Below are 20323 nucleotides of genomic sequence, written 5' to 3'. Positions count from 1 at the left end.
TTTATTTCTAGTTAGCTTGAAAGCTTCAGGTGCCAGAATTTCAGAGCTGTCGGCTCTCTCTAGAGTGATGATTTGTTGTTTCCTCCCATCGGACCCTCCTTTCTCCTGATCATAGATTTTTAGCTAAAACTGGGGACACTCAAGAAAGGTGGTCTCCTTGGAAGTGGTGCCCCTTCCTACAGGACCAGTCACTTATGCCCAGTCTATACCTTAAGTCTTACCTTTTAAGAACTCCCCTCCCAGTGTAAGTCGGGTCCTCTTTTTATCAGGGAGAAGATTGGAACTCTGTCGTTAAATGCAATAAGGCAACAAATTCTGTATTTCATTAAACAAGCTAACCAGTTCAGTTCTAAGGTTCATGATATTCGCGCAGTAGCTACTTCATATAATTACTTTCATAATATGGATTTTCAGAACTTACAAATATCACGGGTTAGAAATCACCTCTAGTGTTTTAAACGCCATTATTTAAAATCTTTCGAAACCCTGAAATTTTCTGGTGGCTGTGGGGAGTGTCATTCCCACCTTAATTACCCATTACCAGCACTTATCCTTCCCCTACCCCCGCCCTGCCTGCCTCATTGCTTCTCTGCCTGCCCTTCTGGATGATCATGCCTCACTGCCTTGCTCTCCTTATTGATACAGTATTATTATTGTCTTTTTATTATATTTTGAGGACTAATATTTGACATCTGTGATTTTGGATTGTCTTAGGGGTACTGGGCTGTTTTTATTTTGCTCCACGTATGCCCCATGTAAATTTTCTCTTGTTGTAGATGTCTCTCTTATGTTTTAGTTATAAGTTCATATTTGCTCCTTAATCTTAAGTATTTTTTGATGTATTTTTGCCTTATAGTCTTAAGTATTTTTGATGTGTTTTACCTGCCATATTGTTTAGCGTGTGACTTTCTACTCTATTTTTTTTAAGGTCGTGTGCTTTGTATTTTCATGTTAATATTAATTTTCATGAGAGATATCCTCGTAAATCCATTTCCATAGCTTGTGTTTCTTCCAGATTACCTTTTGTTCCTTGTAGTTTGCAGTCTTGGCATGATTCTCTATCCACTGTTTCACCCGGCTGACACGGGGCTGGACTCAGAAAGGGATTTTGACAAAGGAAAAATCGGCTGGGGAAGGCCCGATGTCCTCCCGATGACCCTCCAGAAGTGGCTTCGCTCCCCCTAACACACATACCAAGCCTGGGGGTGGTGCTAGTCTGGAATGAAGTAGATGGCGCTGGTGTCGCCGGTCTGGGACGCCTGTGCGTGGGGGCTGTAACGGCTCACCGCTCTCTTCCGGGGTTTTGACATAGGGATGTCTATCGAGTGTAGCTCTGTGGTTGTGATCCTTTCACTCACCCTTGGTTATACCGACGTCTTCCTTAGGGAAGACGCTCGATCTGGGGGTAGTAACCCCAGCCATTCCTGAAAGCTCTTTTTCTCTGGTATATCTAGCAATTTATACCTAGAAATTCGTGTTAGTATGGAATTTCACCGGTGACACGGGTCTTCTCAGAAATAGATTTTCCCTTTGTCAAAATCCCTTTATTATTAATTCTCATTTATAAAAATTCTTACATAATTTGGAATTATTATACTAAGATATTTGTATCTCTGTCAATGAAGATCACTCTATAACCAGAGGTACATATGTTAAAGCTTTGGACAAATACCTCTGAAGTTCTTATTTTTATTTAAATAATAATCTCATATAATTTATATTTCACCTGCCACTTCTAGTGTAGGTAAGGAATTCTCAACTTTATCTTTGTTTACTGCTGTAATATAAAATATTATAAATTGTAATAAATTTTATAAAACTGTTAGTGTACACTGTACAGTACTGCAATTTATATTTACTACTGTTGATACAGTACACCGCATAACCCAATAAATTTTACCATTTGTATCATTGCAGAAGTTACCCCAAATCCAGATTCCCCTGAACCTATACAGGTACCTGACTCTGAATCTGAACCTGAGCCTGAGCCTGAACCTCTACCTCCCTCAGCAGCATTTCCAGCTCCATCAGGTAAGGAATTCCTAAGTGTTTCATTTTTATCGTTTTCATGCATGAAATTATTTGTACATATTACTGTAAAAATTTTATATTTACTGCTTCATAACTTAATTTTTTTCATTATGTATCATTCCAGATCTCTTTGGTAGTGATGACAGTCCTGACTCCCCTGTGGAATTCCAGGGTTTTGAAGATACGGGACCTGTCACCTCTCCAATTTCATCAGGTAAGGAATTCTTAACTTTTTTTTATGTTTTATTAATTGTTATAAACGTTACAAAACGTGTACTGCACTACACCCACCAGTACAGCACATATTGCTTTAGTATGTGCTGTAACTTTACATAATTTTATATCATTATCATTCCAGGCCCACATGTTATAGCCTCCTCCTGGCCCAACTCAAGTGAACCTGTCTCCTCTCCAGCCTCATCAGGTAAGGACTTCATAACTTTTTTTTATCTTTCAATCACTTTATAAAACTGATAGCTTATTGCATACATACCCCTGTACACTACAGTACAGTACTGTACAGTAATTTTTATCTTTTATCATTCCAAAAATGACAGGTGTCCCCTGCTCAAGCCCAGATTCATCTGCACCAGTAGCACCTGCACCCATTTCATGTCCACCAGGTAAGGAATTCGTAACTTTTTAGAAATTTGTATGACATACATTGTTTTAAATTGTGTTAATACTTAAAACAAATACTACTGTGTACAGCATCATTTTTATCTTTCTCATTCCAGGCTCCCAAGCACCTGCAGATTCCCCAACATAGCCTACCTGTTCTCATCTACCATAAGCCCATCCCAGTAAGCAAGCCAACCACTAGAATTTGGTAAGAACACTTTGTTTTATAAATTGTTATAAATTTTATAAAATGCTGTAAGATTTATACTGTACAGAAGTACTTTATTCTAATCTTTATCATGTACATTATCATTCCAGACTGACATGCACCTTTGACCTGACCTCTACTGTTACCCTTTCTCATATAGCCTACATCTTTCAAATCGCTAAAGGTATGGAATTCTTAACTGTTTTTAATGTTATAAATCGTTATATGTACAGTGCAATTGATAAATATAAAGTAATTTACTGTACGGCTTCATTCTAATATTCCAGACTGCCCAGCACCTTTACTAGAGCTCCCTCATCCTAGCCTGCATCTTTTAAAAATCACTGAAATTAGGTAAGGAATTCATTTTTTTATTTTGTACTGTTGAACATAAGTTTGTGAAATACCTGAACTGATACAGAACAGTGTACTTACACATATTCTCCAATAATTTTATCCTTACCATTGCAGGCTCCCCACACATACAACCTCCATCTCCCCCAACCTAGCCTGCGGTTGTAACAGCTTTGACAATCACTGAAATTAGGTAAGGAATTCCTAACTTTTTATAATTTTTATACATTTTATTATTCTACTGTAAAATACTGACTGTATTTATACTTTATTGCATGCAGGACTACTAGACAGTATTATATGTACACTAATACTAAATTTTTAAATTCCAGAATCCCCTGAATCATGTAGCCAAACCAAAATTTTTCAAGGGTTAAGAAGCACAGGGTTTAAAAATAAAAGTATGGAATTCACTTTTTTTTTATCTTTTATACATTCTTTGGTATAAATTACGGTACTGCACACCTGTGTTACTGTTTAACAAAATGTTTTTACTCTTGTACAGTATATGTACAGTACTCTATACTTTATTGCATACAGGACTTTACAATTACTACTGTACAGTGCACTACTACATACTTTGTACTAAATTGTAAATTTTTACATTCCAGAACCAACAGTTTTTGGATACACACCACATCAGAATGTAGGTAAAACATCAAGAAACAACAGCAGTGTACCCAAAGGATTAAAAGTAAGACTTTCATAACTTTTGTTTACAACTTTTATACATTTTTTTGGCGTCGTATGCCGTCGTTCCAGTTCATGACGATTTTCGGCTTACAACACAGCGCAAGAACAGAACCACAGTCAGAACCGGGACTGCTGTGCAATAAGCGTGTATATATATACTGTATAATATATATATATATATATATATATATATATATATATATATATATATATATATATATATATATATATATATATATATATTAACTTTATCACATACAAAATTGTTCTGTGCATTAGTAGAATTACAAAAGGACCTCATCTAAACTGGATGGTATCTTAATGGAGTTTTATTCAAAAGTTACAAAGCTTTCTTGGACAAACAGTCCACATTATCAAGTATCCGTACAATGAGCAGACGCGTAGTCCGGCTGTATTTATATCTGTGTGCTGGGTGCTTTATTAATCCTATAATCGCCTAGCTCTTCCTGTGTGACCTCCACCCTCTGACCTTGGTCTTTCTCTGATCCTTCCTCCTAGGTGACTGTTTTTCCGTGCGTTCTCTTTACGTTTTTTCTTCGTTTCCTTGCTACTGTGGAGTATACGATTTTTCTAGATATGCTGTCTTCAAAGCCGTTTCGGTGTTCCTGCCATCGTGTTGTTGGCGCAAGTTATGAAGGCGTTCTCTACAACCAGTCTAGATGTTTTGTTGGTGTTCCTGTACAGAAAACTCATATTTTCCAGTCTATTCTGTGATCATTTTCCCAACAGTGTTTGGCAACTGCCGATGTCTGATTATAATGCCTTATGTTCTGCAGATGTTGTTTGCTTCGCTCTTTACATGATTTGCCAGTTTCCATAGTACCCTTCTTCACAGTCTAGACACGCTGCCATATAAACCCCCTTCTAATCTCTTCCCCTCTACCGACTTTTTGTTTCTAACTATTTTATTCCTAATGGTGTTTTTGTAGCTGCCTATCAATTTGAAATTATTTAGCTTCCTGTTGATGGGTGCAACAGAGTTGTTGTCCCGGGACTGTAAATATTTTCTTTCCTACCAAATGTTCCTTTTCTATCCTTTCCTCTCTCCCAAAAATAGTTTTCCTTGCTTTGATATGTGCCTCCCACCAATACTTAGGTAGCCTAATCTCCTAAAACTCTCCCCTCAGGTAATCCAACTCTTCGTCTAAAAATTGGGACTGCAAATCCTATAAGCCCTGATGGCCAACCCTGTCATTAATCCTATTTTTATTTCTTTCCTATGACTGGAGAACCTATGTATGTATGATACCTATGTATGTATGAATTGGTGTGTGTCTTCTTCCTATATATACCTTGAATTTTAAATTCTCCCTACCCTCTTGACCAGGATATCCAAGAAAAATTTCTCCTCCTTCTCTTCTTCTAATCCAGAAAACAATCTAATCGTTAATGAAACAAAGTAAGCAACATTCTCTGATGCATCCTTGCCAACTGACAACAGAGAAAAAACTGAATGGCAAACAATGGACGCTTGAATCACCCAAAAGGGATGGGTCAATAGATGGTTCAAACTAAATGATCCTATTAATTTTTGTTTTCAGTCTACTGTCCTCCTGCCTGACGCATGAATTACAGCTATCATAATAGAGAAGTAGGACTCATGTCTAAAATAATTTGTTTCATTTTATCAGACTTGGGCGAGTCCATTAAGTCATGAAATCTGCAAAGTTAAAGTGCCACTGTTATTCACATCAGTCTTCAGCTTCTGAGCACTTGCTTCCTAATTCTGATATTGAACATAACCAATAACAGATTTTTTATATCATTTTGGAATCATCTCAATTTTAATATGAATTTCCTTCCAGTAGATACCTCTTTCTTATTGTTTTCTATTTTTTCCCAATCATGAAATTAAAGAACTTAATTTTTTTTTTTTTTCCTTATTTAAGGAGTACACTTTTCTAGGCTGTTTATTTTCATATTAATCTTCCTAAAGGGCACACACCACACCTGTTTTACCCTGTTTAATCTTTTCTTTATTTTCATGTACAGAGAAAATATGGGGAGACTGAGGCATTCCCTGTATAGGTTGGCCTCCAGCAGGGATCAGCCGAGTCCATTCTTGTTCCTCGTCGTTATAGACACCTTAACATCAGAATTTTTGGTCAACGAAGAACTGTGGGAACTGATGTTTGCTGATGATTTAGTCACATTATAGCAGACACAGAAGAAGAACTGCAAGAAGGTTTTTAGCATGGAAAGGAGCCCTAGAAAATAAAGAGGCAAAGGGAAAAAGGAGAGAAGTAACTGGAGTTGTTTTAGACAAGAAAATGTCAGTAAGGCTCAAAAAGGGATTTTGACAAAGGAAAAATCTATTTCTAAGGGAGGCCCTGTGTTACCCGGTGAAATTCCTTACTAGCACAAATTTCTAGGTATAAATATTAAGCTAAATATACCAGAGAAAAAAGCTATCAGAATGCTGGGGTTACTACCCCAGATCGGCATCTAACGAAAATAGACGCCGGTATGGGCAAGGTGAGTGAAGTCATCACTACCACAGAACCACACTCTGAAGACATCCCACGACAAAAGCTCGAAGAGCCGGAGAGCCACCCAGCTCCGCACTCAGCGTCGCCAGACGGCACCCCAGCGCCATCTGAACTCAATTTCAGGCTGCACCATCCCCAGGCTTGGTATGTCCGTGCAGGGAAACTAGGACCTGGGAGGTCACCGGGTGACATTAGGCCTCTCTCAGAAATAGATTTTTCCTTTGTCAAAATCCCTTTTCTGAGCTCGTCCCTGTGTCACCCGATGAAATCGAAACAGAGAACCATACCAAGACTGTGAAGATGTAAGAAAACAATTATCTAAGGTGATCATGCATAAAAACGCGTGCTATAAGAAAATAAGGTTTAATTATTTCTCATGACCAATTCAGAACTTCACAACAGAGGAAATCAGAATAGTTAGGCACTTATGTAAACATACAAATTGACATGAAAATATAAATGTACGGCAAAAACATGAAAGGAGGTACAAAAATAATGAATACAAAAATACGGAAGTACCTCAGGACTTAAACCTACAAAATAGCACACATCAAAAACATAATCACAATAAACATCATTTAAGGCCAACAATTTCAAGTATCATATAAATTGAGAGCCAGGCAGTGAGCATGATTGGCCCAGAAAACTGGCAGGGTAAATAAATGAGGCAGCGGGCATGGGGAAAGGATAAGGTTAAAGGATAATTTTAAGATGGGGAATGACACTCGACAGCCACCGTGAGGGAAATTCAGAGCTTCAAGTGTTTTCAGGTAGTAGGCGTTTAAACACTAATGGGAGATTTCCACCCGTGTATTTTGTCAACTCAGCAAAATCCATATTATGAAAATAATTGGTAGAGGTAGCTACTGCTGGATATTTGAACCTTGGGAACTGAATCCGGGTTAGCCTGTTTAATGAGTATAGGATTTGCTGTCTTATAGCCTTTAAAGAAAGTGTTCCACCTTTTTCCCTGATAAAAAAGAGGACCAGACAAACACTGAGAGAAGTTCTTTGCAAGTAAGCCCTCAAGGCTGGGCTGATAGCAGGTCTTGTGGAAGAGGGACCACCTTCCAAGGGGACCACCTATCTTGAGGGTCTTCATTTTTAGCCAGGAATCTATGATCTGGGAAAGCATAACTTCTCCTGACGGGAGAAATCTATGTGATCGACACCACTAGAGAGCAGACAGTTCTGAGATTCTGGCACCTTGAGGCTAAACTAATCAGAATAAAGTCTTCTTAACAGATCTAGATAAGGCATTGGGCATTATTAATATCTGAGGCTAATTTCAGAACGTCATTAAGGAACCAGGTAACGAATGTGGTTGTTAATGGCCTTAAACGAGTACATACTCTAGGGATGGAAGAAAAGTATCGTCAGTTAGGTCAATCTTGAAGCCATGCAAAACACCTTTCTCAGAGCTGATTTTGTTGTTGTTGTAATAGTGGCCGGGGCTAGGCCTTTTTCAAACAATGATCTAAAGAAGGTTACTCGCAAATTAGTGGTCATAGTTTGAGCTTCAGATGCCTTCAGAAAAGATGCCAATTTTTTACTGCTGAGTCATACTGTCTGAGAGTAGAATCTCCTTATCAGATTCAATAAACAGAGTATTAACAGTCAATGTTTGGCCCCTTTTGCAGCAAACTTATAAAGTCCATAAAGCCAAGGCATTCAGAATTTTTAAGGAAGCTGACACAGTCTTTGTTTATACTATCCGAGGTCAGCCTGGGTCTGGGTATCTGATGACACCGCAATCTTGAGTTCCAGGAGAAGAGGAACCAGTTGCTCTTTGGCCAATTAGGGGCTACTAGGGCTAGATGACCCTTGAAAAGACCTGAGCTTGTGCAAAACTTTCATCAGCATGTTTATTGGGGGAAACAGATTCTTCTCCCAACTGTTCCAATCTATGGACATTGCATCTGTAGTGTGGTCTGAGGATCTAGATTGGGAGCCACATAACAAGAAAGTTTGTGATTGCTCTCCGTGGCAAAGAGATCTACCTGAAGTCCCGGAACACGATGTAAATCCAGTTGAAGGAGTCCCCGTCACAGAGGACCATTCCGACTCCAGCGGGTCGACCTGAACAGAGAACTGGCCACTACGTTCCACTCCGCTGAATGGGTAGCTGACAAATGCCAGCTGTGTTTGTCTGCCAGGGAGAAGATGGCTAACATCAACTGGTTTATCCGACTCGATTTGGACCCGCCCCTATTTATGCAATGTACTACCACTGGCTGTCCAACACCAGCCTGATGAATCTGGTTGGGCGGGTGAAGCTTTTTCAGGGTTAGAAACACTGCCATTAGCTTCCAAAGTGTTTATATAAACTGTTGGAACATGGTAGACCATGTCCCTTGTACTTTTGTTTTTGGTGAGTATCCTCCCCAGCCGCAAATGAGCGTCTGTGTGGATTACCAGAGCTGGAGGGGGAAACTGAAAGAGGACTGGCTTTGAGAGGCCCTGGACTGTGGACCATGGGCGGAGTCTTTTCCAAGATTTCGGGGAATTGATGAGACCCTGTCCCTGGCCTGACATTGGCTCGTCTCTCGCCACACTCTGTTTATGTCTTTTAATCTCGCTTTTAGGAGCAGGTCTGTTACAGAGGCAAACTGAAGAGAACCCAAAATTCTTTCTTGTGTCCTGTGGAAGGCTTTCCTGTAATTCAGAAACTTTCTGGTAGCTGTGGCTATTTCCTTCCCCTCTTGGTCAGCGGAAGAGATAGCCTGTACGCAGGTTAGGTCCTACTGGATACCCAGCCACTGAAACCGAGCTCGGAGTTAGGCAGGACTTCTCCTTGTTCAATTGGAAGACTAAGGATTCCAGAAATTCGATCACCATGGCTGTAGCTCTCGGCACTCCTCGACGGTTGAAGCCCAAATTATCAATCGTCCAGGTGCGCCACTTACGATATCCCTGCCTGCTGAACTACTGTTTCCGCCAGTTTTGTGAATATTCTGGGTGCTATGTTGAGCCCAAAGCGTGACCCTGAAGGAAGTAGTTTGTTTCCCAGACCTGAAACCCAGGAAGGGAGAAGTTCAGCGCCAATCGGGACGTGATAGTATGCGTCTGAAAGATCGAGAGGGGTGGTGACGGCTCCACGTCAGTCAGAGTCCCTGTGCAACTGTAAGCATCACGAAAATTTGTCGCATTGTATGTAAGGATTTAGGCTAGATCCAGGATTACTCTTTGTCGACTGGAGTCTTTTTGGGAACAGAAAACAGCCTGCCTTGGAATCTGAGGTGTCTCACTTTCTTTATTGCTCTTTTCCTGAGCAGTTCGTCAAGTCCTGTAGAGCTTTGGAGGAGGGTTGATGAAACCTGGTCAAGGGAGGAGGACCCTTGATCCAGCTCAACCTAAACCTTTGGACACTATGCTGTGTGCCCATGGACTGAAGGACCACTGGTCTCTGAACCAGAATAGTCTTCCGCCTACCTGGCTGGTCTCACTGGGAGGAAGCGGGTTTGTTACCTATACCGCGGCCTCCTCTTCCCCAGGAGAGGGACCGTAGGGCAGCCTTACCTCTATAGGAGGCTCTAGCTATCCCCCCACGACCTTCATAAGAAGGGTTATATGCCGGTGACGACACATAAGAAAGTACAAGGGAGTGTTGAGCTGGCTGAACCAGCACAAACTGTTGAGGTTGAGCCTTGAGGTGGAAGGTTGGCTCACTGCCGAGACAGGTACTGCCTGGACAACAGACTGATGCTGCTGTCTTCTATGCCTCCTGTACCTTTTTCCGGTCTATACTGGCCGCTAACTCTGGGGTCTTCCGTTTAAGGCCGGAATACCCCACCGGAGCGCAGACTTTGGTTAGCCCTGGTTGCCTCAGCCAGGACACTGGTGACTTCTTCTTCGGGAACAGATTGGCTCCCCGAAGGAACTCTTCATGAGCTTGTCAGGCTCATGTCGAATAATGGCGTCGGCGAAGATGAATTTGCGACAATTCAGCGTGTCACCATGAAGTCAAATAGGTCCCACTGAAACCCTGCTAACAAGGATTTCGTCAAGACCTGAAATAGTGGCTCCTCGGAAAACTTAGACGAGCGGTTGTCTCCGCCAGGCACAGCAAGTTCAGAGACCAGCTCAAGTGACACCATGCCTCGAACTCAGCCTTCGGAAGCTTCCGTCAGTTTGGAAAGCTGCTCACTGAACTGGTTGGATGCGCATTCTGCGTCCAGTTTACCAGCCATAAACGTGGCCGGAGCATTCCTCCAGAAGTCGTCACCCCTGGGAAGATCAGAGATGTGGGGTCCGTCTCTGAGCTGAGGCAAAGGCTTTGCCCTCAGCACATGCCTGAGTTTGCGAGAGCAACAACCAGTCAAGCAGGGGGTTGGGAGCTTATCCCCAAGGGGAGAACATGGTGAAGTTGCCCTTGAAGGGGTCAACTTAGTGTTCTCTGCTTGCCCTCTGTAAAAGTCGCATCAGAGCTGATTAAGCCTGGTCCTAGGAAGATCACTGTCTCCTTAGGGACCTTATCAGAGCCGTGCCCAGGCTTCTTCTGTCAGCCTAGTGAAGCCTGGGTAGGGGCAGAAGATCTGGAGGAAGAATTCTAGCTCCTCCAGTCTCTGAGTGCCTAAACCTTCAATAGTCATGGTGTCTTCATGCCCGGGAGCATGAAGGGCTAACCATGCAGGGTTCCCTTTGTCAAATGGAGGGGGGCGGGCGTCAGGGATGGGATAGTGCACCGCAGTCCCCGGAGCATACAAATCGGAGAGCATAGTCTCCTGGCTCTGAAGCCTCTCCGTGAGCTTGCTCAACTTCGCCTCTACCTCCGTGAGAACCTCTCAAGCAAAATCCCCGCAAGCGCCTCAGGGTCAAAGGCAGGCTGGCGAGGAGGGCTGGACTTGGCACTCTCTTACTCGCACCTCTGCCCGAGGTACTTGGTCTGCTTCGGAGGCCACCGGACCAGCGTCCTGTGGCTTCGGCGGGAAAGGGGATGCCTTTGGAAGAGCGAACTTATAACCTTTTACGCCTTCCACTTCTTCAACAGGGACAGTAGACTGGGCTCTGTCCTTCAAGAGAGAAGATTTATGGAAGCCCTGAAAAGAAGAAAATGGATGATGGAGGGGAATCAAACAGGGCGCCCGCACCCACTGCCTCACTTACCTCCCTACCTACCTCCTGGTCCTGTTCTGTGTTCATCGGTTCCAGGTCAAGATCTAGGCGCGGCGTCGTCCTCACACCCCTGCAGTGCAGTGGGTCATCCTGAATAGGCTGGGTCTCTACCGGATTTGCTCGATGATGGGGCGGCAACCTCAGCTGGAACGGGAACCGCGGCAATCCGGGCGCCGGGGTACAGGATGTTCCTCAGGTTCTCATCGAGAACATAAGTTTCCCGACGAACGTTCCTGCCCGAACCCAGCCACCCAGGCACGGAGGACCAAAGGGCATCCTTGCGGGAGGATTACGCGGCCTGAAAAAAAGAGGGGAGTATCAAAGACTGAACTATTATGGTAAGATCATTAAAACCCAAAATTTTTAACCATAACATTATATGTCAGAGCCCGGAGAGCGGAACAACAATGTCCGCTTACTGACTCATCCTGGATACACCCGTGAGTGCGAAGCAAACCTCACAGCCATCTGGGTGCCACGATCAGGTCGTCCAGGCGGACTGCGCAGCCAGCGTGGGTATGACACACCACATGCCCGTGGGGCTGGTGCAAGATAGCAGTGCACCCGGGCTCCTCTGAACAGTCTGTAAGTGTGAACAGTATGAACCTACTAATCTAAGATAGCAAACTAAAGTAGGTACTAAGTAATTTCATACCAACTACCGAGGAGCACTCGGTGGGATGAAAAAACCATAGAATATGAACCTACCAATCAAAGATAACTTAAACTACAGTAGGTATTAAGAATTTACTTAAACATATTTGCACGGAACACTCCGGCGGAACGAAAATACTGAGCCAGACAAGACACCCTATCTCAAGGAACGCCGGGAATAATACAGCGGAACCCAAAGACAGGAACACTGAAGTCGTGATACAAAATAATTAAAGTAATCAAAATTTGGAATCCGGCGGCGGGATAATCCAGTATGATAGATATAGCGATGGCACAAATATTTGGTTAACAACACATTAAAGAATAATACATCATAAGCCCCCGGGTTCCGGCGCAAACCCCTCCGGGATCCCGAGCCTCCAAAGCTAGAGCACAGCAGAAAGGTGAGGCAGTACATCACAGCTGATCATAATATGGTCAGGTGGAAAAGCCAAATCAAACCTGATCCATTATGACTCAAAACGCCGGCGATAGCAGCAGGCAGAACGGGGGCAACGAGGGCCGGGGATGGCGGAGCAGAGAGAAGTGAGAGAATGAGCCCTGAGAGTGGTGGAAATCCGCCGATCCGGAGAGAGCAAATCAACGAGACACTAGCCAAGTAATGTCATCAGAACCGACCCCAGGAGGGGAGTGCCCTTCTACTAGGGTAGGCCTGTCTACCTCAGGTGACCATCGGGCCCGGACGTCACGTGCGCAAGGAGATGACAAACAACTTGAACCTCAGGCAGGGAGGGGGAAAAGGGGGTGAAAGGAAGGAAAGGGCAGTACTTGAAGGAGAGGGGTCAAGAGAAATAATAAGAACAGGAGACTGGGGAGACTGTACCCTCCGGCTCAACTGTAACCCTGCAAGGTAGAAGGTATCCAGAGGGTACCTAAGTACAGGAGACTCATGACCCACCACAAGTACAGGGAAGGATAGGGAACAGCACTAAACCAAACCACACCACGCTCTCACCCTCCTAGAAGGCATAGCCTAGGTAACAAGGAGGAGAGAAGGGAAGGGAGAGGAAAAACAGGGAGAGAAATTCCTGTGTCGAAGGCCAACCGTAACCGACTAGAGTAAAGGAAAGGGTTGTGGAAAGCGTGAAGGAGACTCTCCAAGATAAAATCCTCCTCCCCCACTAGTGATAGAGGGGGGGAAAATGGGGTCTCGAAACTTCAGCAACCCATCCAAGCGGTAGGCGGATGGAACAACAACAGAAACTCCCTCGACCTGACTATCCCCCTCCTACCCTCTCAAGCGTGCACGGGAGAGCAGGAGGTTAGGTAAAAAAGCAGCTAAATAAGGAGGTAGCCTAATCCACCAACTAGTGATAGGACTAGGCTAGCATCCCGCTAAATGATATAAACATGTTAACCAAAACACAAATAAATAACCATCCAATAATATAAAAATGTATAAGCTTGTGCTAGGCGTATAGCCCAACCGAACAAGGCGACAGAATGTAAACAGCCAACAGGCCTGTACCTGACGCCACGGATATAATTAAAATAATTTCGCATCATCAAGCACATACAAAGAAACATTCAACGTACTGTCCAAAAAGGGAGACATCCTGGGGAGAAAAGCAAACAGTGGAATCTTGGATACCCCAAACAATAGTAAGAACCCCAATGAGAGGAAACTCACAAAGAATAACATTAAAGGAGACCCAAAGACACACCCTAAGAGAACGCCACCAGGATGATCCCATGACGGGGAATTTAAAGATAATTAGTGTAAACGACCAAGAGAAACCCAAACAGAACAAGCTGAATGGGTGTACCTCGAGGTCGACATGGCTGACAAGAGGGATTTGGCGTAAACAAAAACCACGTATAATTTATAAATACGGGCTTAAACAGCCAAACTAATCATAAAAACCCCACAAGAAGATGGTACTTAACTTGGAGACAGTAAAGCTGCTCGACGACATGATGACACAAAGCAGAAAATGCTGGGAAAAAGCACAAGCGAAAAAGCTACAATCAGTAGAGATCACGTGCTAGAATGGAATGAGTTCAGATGGCGCTGGGTCGCCATCTGGCCCGGCGGGTGAGTGCGGGAGCTGGGTCGGCTCTCCCGTTCTTCCGGGGTTTTGTCATTGGGATGTCTTCAGAGTGTGGTTCTGTGGTAGTGATGACTTCTCTCACCCTTGCCCATACCGGCGTCTATTTTCATTATAGATGCTCGATCTGGGGTAGTAACCCCAGCATTCCTGATAGCTTTTTCTCTGGTATATTTAGCAATATTTATACCTAGAAATTCGTGCTAGTAAGGAATTTCACCTGGTGACACAGGGACGAGCTCAGAAATGAAGATTTATAAGACAGTTATCAGTGCCATACCATTATATAGGACAGAAACTTAGGTACTTAAGGAACGAGGAGGGACTGTTGGAAAGAATTGACATGAGGATGGTGGGATGGATTGCTGGAATATCACTAATGGAAAGGAGAGTCAAGATATAAGAAGAATGTGTGGTATAGTATATGTAATGTAAAGAAGAAGGCTAGGGAAGCCCGTCTGAGATACTATAGCCATTTAATAAGAAGAGAGGAGGTGGAACCAATCAAGGGAGCTAAGAACATGCCAGTGATGGGGAGGAGGAGTGTGGGGCGTCAGCAGATCAGATGGATGGATGTGGTGAGGAGGGATATAGGTGAGGTGGGACTATGGGAAGAAGATGCAAGGAATAGAAATACTGTAGATGGAAAAACTGGACTCGAGCAACTGACCCTGCTATACAGTCCGACTAATAAGGTCGAAGGAAGAAGAAAATTTTCATGTGCAATACTTCATGATGATCTTTTCTTCAACTTACACCAATACATTACCCTTCGTTACAATCACCAAATAATTTAGCTTAATCATCATCATCACTGATAATGTAAAATAGACATTTTGTATTTAAGTGTAAAGCTACCAGCAGATTATTCAGTGACAATACTCTGGAAAAGAGACTGAAAATCAGTACAACAACTGTAATCACGTGAGATGAACGAGGTAAGGAAAATGAACACAGGTTATATCATAGTTCCATCTGCAAAACAAAACAGTATGGTAGACTATAAATGACAGGTGAAATGATAGACTCCTATCACCAAGAGGTCTGACATAAATAAGTATTTCTCACATATAAATTGAAATACAATAGTCTCTCTGCACCCACTAGATGTTAATGCATGCCTAATTACAGGAGGCTTTGTTTATTGTAAAAACTCCCAAATTAATCTGGTACAATAAGCTCATATGGTACAGTAAAGTCAATTATCTAACTTGTTCTAAAAAAATCATCACAAAAAATTATTTTGTAATCTAACCTTAATATTTCTATGAAAGAGACATCCATCATAGTAATTTGATGAGCATAAAGCCAAAAAATTTTCACAAGACTTGGGGCACTGCTCACAAAAAAGTTCAATTTTCAGGTCACCGACATCTGTATGCAAGGTTACACTCTGGAAAAACAGTACAGTATAAGAAATACACAAAAATGTTTGGGGTAAAAGACTTCAACAATAAAATAACAATAGTGTGACACCAAACTTACGTAGTAAACTACTAACAAAAAGTGTTCATACTATTAAGAAACCAAATTTTTCTCATATACAGTATATCATTTGTTTCGACAGCTAGATGAAAAATGGTTTTATTCTTGAATTAAGTATATTCTTCCCTCCAGTAAACATCCTGCAGCCTAAGAAAGGTCCTCCTCTTCAATCTATCACCACAAGTGATTTCTAATACTCAACAGTTAATGGCTTTTTCATAATATAAAAAAAAAAAATATGCAAAATTGGAAATTGATTTTGTTTCATACAGAAAACTCTATTTATGATGGGCTTGGATTTTGGCATACCTTTCATAGACAAATTATGTATATAATCACTAAACCAAACAACACAGCTATCAATACAGCATTTAGAAAATTATCATCCTCATTATTCCATTTTTGGTTAATCTTTAACATTTCAAGGGCTATCAATAAATGAAGTAATGTTATGAAATATGGCATCATAACCTCAAAGGCCACTGAGGCTGATACCAACAACTTTAATTTCAAAATAAAATATATTTATAAAATCAACTAAAAATATAGGAAGTTTTTAAAGTAACTATGTAATTGGGATTCCCAACTACGTATCTTGACTATGTCACTGACAATCAACAGCATAAGAGGGAATGCTAACAGTAGCCCTTATTACATAAAAAGGACGGGACTAGAAAGCTATTACATTCTCTCTAAGAACCTTGGCAAGGAAGTATCTGACACTTCCACACAGAGCCTCAAAGAAATTGTCCCTTAGATCCCACAAACTAGGACAATCAATTAAATCAATACCTTATAACCAAGAAGATTAGGCAATCATTGCAAAAAGGATGAAGAGAACCAGCCATCATAAAACCATTAGTGTGTAATGTGTCCATCCTGCAGATTACACACAGATGTTTCCCAATGCCTGGGATATTGCTATACAGTATTTGCAGGGAGACACTGTTGCCTAGAATTATTTATTGATTTTCGAATATAATCATCCCTTTATCATCCATACTATGGAAATACACACTAACCCCTTGACAGCACCTTTTCAATGCAACCATGTACAGTAATATTTAGCAGGGCCTTGGCCCTGCTGCATAAGTCAAATAAAACTCTACAGACGTAAAATGACAACTCCCTACCTTATCAATAATGCACATCCGTAAACACTAAATACGCTGCTAAACAACATCCGTACAACTTGAAACTGAAAACTTGATGCAAAATACAGTTAGCTAGCTTATTTTTCTATATTTATACAACAATTAATTTCCACAATAAAATTAATTATTTGGATACGTATCTACTCTGACATTTACCACAGAATACAAGGTGCTTGGCTAAACTGGAGCAGGTCATCAGGAATATTGTGCAACACGAGATTAGTGCAAAGGTTAAAGGAAAGTTCTGTAAAAGTGTAGATTTGATTATTAGAGTAGTTTAACAGACCACTGAGCTGACTTTCAGCTCTCCTAATGCTGGCCCAAAGGATCAGAATAAAATACCAGGTCTAGGCCTGAGGCCAAGCACTGGGACCAAACAGTATGATGATAAATGAATGAAAATTAAAAACTGCAAAAATGTACATGCTCTCATACTGGAACACACACACAAATACATTTACTTATGTTTCCATACATACACAATGAAAAGGTACACTCGGCAAGAAAAGTGAAGATACAGTTTTCTTTAGATTTCGTTCATCGAATTTTAATTTTTTTCTTACAGAAAACACATAATCTCGGTAAATTTACTCTAGAATATGAAAATACAATGCAAATTATATCATATATGTTAAATCTGCAAAACAAAAACTTTCAGATACTTAAAAACACCTTGCATGTCCGAAGTAATCAGAATTTCTCAGATGACTTCGTTCACAGAGATCTAAAAGATAGTGTGTGGATATCTCGGTGTAGTACTGTTTATCAGAACGGCAATATTTACTGGTTTTCCATTATGAACAGGCTTATTATTGCATCATCATACGAGGTAATGATAATTTCTTTCATTTTTACAGATTCATATTTCTATTTCACGGTGTTAAAGGTCAGCTGGAATTAATGGCAGTAAATGTTGTGACAGCTAGGGCAGGTTGACCCAATCTATTTAAATCCGCAAGAGCGTTCTCTATGATGTGTGGAGTACCGCGATAACTTCGGCGGGAAAACACAAGTAACTGGATGTTTCTTAACGTTGCCATAGTCTCTCTCTCTCTCTCTCTCCATTGTTAAAACATACTGTACAAATATAGTATCGCTCAGTCTCTAAAAGAAAAAAAAATAATGAAATGAGTAGCTCTACATGTAGGCCTAGGCTTACACAACAGCAACTCTCTCTCTCTCTCCATTGCTAAAACATACTATACTAATATAGTATTGCTCAATCTCTAAAAGAAAAAAAAATAATGAAATGAATAGCTCTACATATAGGCCTAGGCTTACACAACAGCAACACACTCTCTCTCTCTCTCTCTCTCTCTCTCTCTCTCTCTCTCTCTCTCTCTCTCTCTCTCTCTCTCTCTCTCTCTCTCTCTCTCTCACACACCATAACATTGCATTCGTTCCTTTATTGTTCCCCAAGTTTTTCGTTGGACATAGCTCAAATTTAACTCTTGATTTCATTATGGAAGATCAAAAATCCGATTATGCAAGCATTCCGTTCATTGTGGTGTCCTAAATTCGTATGTGCAAGGTTACTTCAGAGGTTATGTGGAAAAATGTTTCTTTTGCTCAGAACTGTCACTGCAAATTACAACTTGAACAAATACTGTAAAGCTTACTACTGCATTTAAGTATCAATGATTTCAGAACCGTACAATATGACTGAAAGTTATAGGTCAAGCAAAACACAAACACAATAAGACTGAAGCTCCTCCCCTTTCTAAAGTTGCCAGATGTCTCATTATTTAGTAATATATGTCCGAAGATTTAAAAAAACTGTATCCTCACTTTTCTTGCCGAGTGTACATTAAAATTCAGAATAAGCTCAGTAATATTTAAAAATTTTGTTGTTTTTAAAATTCAATGAACACTCTAAGGGTTTTTGTGCTTTTGTTATTTACTTATATCTTATTAATTAAATCACAGTCCCTCACAAACATCAAAATCGGAACGGCTGAAAATGCACAAGATTCTGACAAAATTTCCTTTACTGATTTATTACAGTCGTTGACGGTCATATTTTGGGCACTCACATGTCTGGCCATTATTACCACCTTGCACTCTGAGCACTCAGGAGTAGGGCCACGTGGGCTGCTCATTAAGTGTCCATGTGTCAGACGAGTATGGCCTAGTGCATGTCTCCTCTCTGATATGATGAACTCCACTTCCCAACATCAGGTTTTATTTGTTTTAATAATTTATTAGTCTCAAGTTCCTCATTCCATATGTACTGCCATTTACTTATAATACCCACCTTTATGGTACATAATCAATAACAGGGATATTTACACTTGATTTTGTCATATGGGTTGTTTCTTTGGCTGCTCTATCAGCCTCTTCATTTCCTTTGATCCCTACAGGGGTAGGGATCCAACATATTTCTAAATTTTTCCCATTATCATATAATTTATAAAGTAATAATTTAATTTGTTATACAATATTATTTTTTGGTTTGTAACTATGAATAGCTTCTATAGCACTTCTCGAGCCACTAAAAGTCACAAAATTATTGAGTGATGTTTCTTTAACTATTTTTATAGCTGAAGCAATTGCACACAGCTCTGTTGTGAATACTGAAGCATTATTAGGTAGAGAGAATTGATAAGTTTTGTCTTGGGATACTGCAGTGTATCCCACTCCATGTTCTGATTTATATCTATCTGTGTATATTGTGTAATGTGGACCTTTTCAGCTTATATGCTCTAATGTGTGCAGTCTATGGTGTTCCGGTGTATATGAGTAACTTTCTGATAAAGATTTTAAGTGTGTACAAATTCTCATTTTATTCATTGCCCAAGGAAGAGGTAGTTTTACTATTAAAGGTAACTGTATATTCAGCAACTCAAATAATCTTCTAGCACTAATTGGGAAAGGTGGTGGATGATTCCTTATAAATGTATCTCTTAATTCAAATAACTTTTTTGTTGAAGAATTGCTTGTCTGAATTCTCAGAGCACTCTTCATTGCTACTAGCTCTCTATGGAGAGAGAGAGAGAGATAGCTCACCACATTCAACCTGTAAAGATGAGGTTGGTGATGATGTAAAGGCTCCTGAACATATTCTAAGGCCTTCATTGTGAACTGGGTCTAATGTTTTCAGCCTTGCATCTGATGCCGAGCCATATATTTCACTTCTGTAATCAATAATAGACAGCACTGTTGCTTTATACAGTACAGTAAGGGTATGTCTAACGGCTCCCCAAGTAGTGTTGCACAGTCTTCTAATTAGATTTAAGGCTCTTTTACATTTTGATTTCATGTATGTATTATGCCCTATTAACAAGGTCAGATAAGGTCATAACTTCCTTCCACATCTGTTTTAAGAACAATGTCATATCATCTTATATCTCAAAGATTCACCAGTAGCAATGGCCAGTCTACATACTGGATCAGCACACACACACACACACACACACACACACACACCAC

The 20323-nt window shown here is 41.0% G+C and overlaps 1 protein-coding gene and 1 long non-coding RNA gene across 5 annotated transcripts in view; one reads left to right on the top strand and one right to left on the bottom strand.

The window, feature by feature from the left end:
* The window catches only part of LOC136842599 (peptidyl-prolyl cis-trans isomerase-like 3), a 341106-nt gene that overhangs the window by 70555 nt on the left and 250228 nt on the right, over positions 1-20323 (top strand). The gene's annotated exons all lie outside the window — the stretch shown is intronic.
* LOC136842600 (uncharacterized) overlaps positions 1-20323 on the bottom strand; it is a 163546-nt gene that overhangs the window by 12741 nt on the left and 130482 nt on the right. For both annotated transcript variants that reach the window (XR_010854278.1, XR_010854277.1), the window contains one exon: positions 15511-15648. This is a non-coding gene — a long non-coding RNA (uncharacterized lncRNA). The remainder of the gene's footprint in view (positions 1-15510; positions 15649-20323) is intronic.

Source organism: Macrobrachium rosenbergii, chromosome 10, assembly GCF_040412425.1.
Source record: "Macrobrachium rosenbergii isolate ZJJX-2024 chromosome 10, ASM4041242v1, whole genome shotgun sequence".
In the NCBI taxonomy this organism is placed as follows: domain Eukaryota; kingdom Metazoa; phylum Arthropoda; class Malacostraca; order Decapoda; family Palaemonidae; genus Macrobrachium; species Macrobrachium rosenbergii.
This window is presented reverse-complemented; position numbering and strand designations above follow the sequence as displayed.